Source organism: Apium graveolens, chromosome 3 (assembly GCF_009905375.1).
Source record: "Apium graveolens cultivar Ventura chromosome 3, ASM990537v1, whole genome shotgun sequence".
Lineage (NCBI taxonomy): Eukaryota > Viridiplantae > Streptophyta > Magnoliopsida > Apiales > Apiaceae > Apium > Apium graveolens.
Genome location: NC_133649.1, coordinates 15,660,853 through 15,662,545, shown reverse-complemented (window position 1 = coordinate 15,662,545; position 1,693 = coordinate 15,660,853).

Here is a 1,693-nt window from a genome sequence, read left to right as displayed (position 1 = left end):
TACAAGTCTTTGACTATTGATCTTTTACATTCTAACATTTATTCCCTGTGTGCTATTCAAAAGTTACAGTTGTAAATTGAAGTAAAAAAAATTTAATAAAAATCAAAGCATGGATAAAAATGGGGAATGAGATGTAGGAAATTATTAGTTTATCTAGTATCACTGCAGTATAGTGCACAAAGAGGATTACACGGGCTTTTTTAGGTAGACTTATAATCTTTTAACTTCGCAGGCTATATTATACAGTGTACTTATGGAAGATGATTATAGTAGCTGGATTGGATTTCCAAAATCTAGTAAAGAATATGTACGAGGGATAAAGGCATTTATGGAAAATTCATTTCCAATTCATGCTAAAGGAGAAGAAATGAAGTGCCCCTGCAAAGTATGTGTCAACCGTTATTGGCACACTCAAACAGTTATCTATGATCATCTCATATGTAGTGGCCCTTCTCCACTACATATGAAATGGATTTGCGAGGTATCACATACCAAAGTAGACGGTAGTACTGACTTCATGGATTCGGGGACGGGGATGGATTTCGAAGATAATTTAGGTGAAATGTTCAATTGTACGGGTAAAAAGTTTCGAGATTTAGAAAATGACTATGAAAGTCTAACAAATGCAGAGGCTAGAAAGTTTTATGGCCATGTTAGGGAGGGTAAACAACCACTATACCCCGGATCCACTAAATTCTCTCGGTTAAGTTTCCTGATCAAACTTTATCATTTAAAGTGTGCTCATGGAATTTCCGAGTCTGCCTTTGGGGAATTGCTGGAGTTAATAAGAGACGCCTTTCCTGATGCCCAAATACCTTTGTCTTTGAATGCTGCAAAAAATATGATCAAGGATTTAGGCTTACATTATGAAAAAATACATGCATGCCGAAATAATTGCATGTTGTACTGGGGAGAAAATAAAGACAAAGAAAAATGCGACAATTGTGGTGTTTCTAGGTGGGTGTTACCGGAAAAAAAAAGGCAATGATGCTAGTGATCCGGGGCAGGTTATACACAAAGTGCCAGCTAATGTGATGAGGTACTTCCCTCTAAAGCCGAGATTGCAGAGGCTATACATGTGCAAGGAATATTCGAAACTAATGAAATGGCACGATATGGGACGTCAACAGGATGGAAAAGTAAGACATCCGGCTGATACAGAGGCTTGGAAGACGATAGATGCTGACTATCCTGATTTTTCATTAGAAAATCGGAATGTTAGTTTAGGAGTAGCCTCAGATGGATTCAACCCCTATCGTTCAATGAACCTAAGTCACAGTACCTGGCCAATTGTATTGGTCAATTACAACCTCCCACCTTGGCTATGCATGAAACAAGAAAATCTAATTCTTTCGACACTAATATCTGGTCCAGATTCACCAAAGAATAGTATTGATGTGTTCATGCAACCTTTAATTGCCGAGTTAAAAGAATTATGGGAGGTCGGCGTTAATACTTATGATGCCTTGGCTGATGAAGATTTTAATTTACGTGCTAGAGTGCTATGGACTATTAGCGATTTCTCGGGATATGCTATGTTGTCCGGCTGGAGCACAAAAGGCAAACTAGGGTGTCCTGTCTGCCATTATGAAACTTCATCACTTTATTTGAAGCATAGCAAGAAAATGTGCTATATGAACCACCGAAAGTTTCTTCCTTCTGCACACAAGTGGAGAATGGATACTAAAAGGTT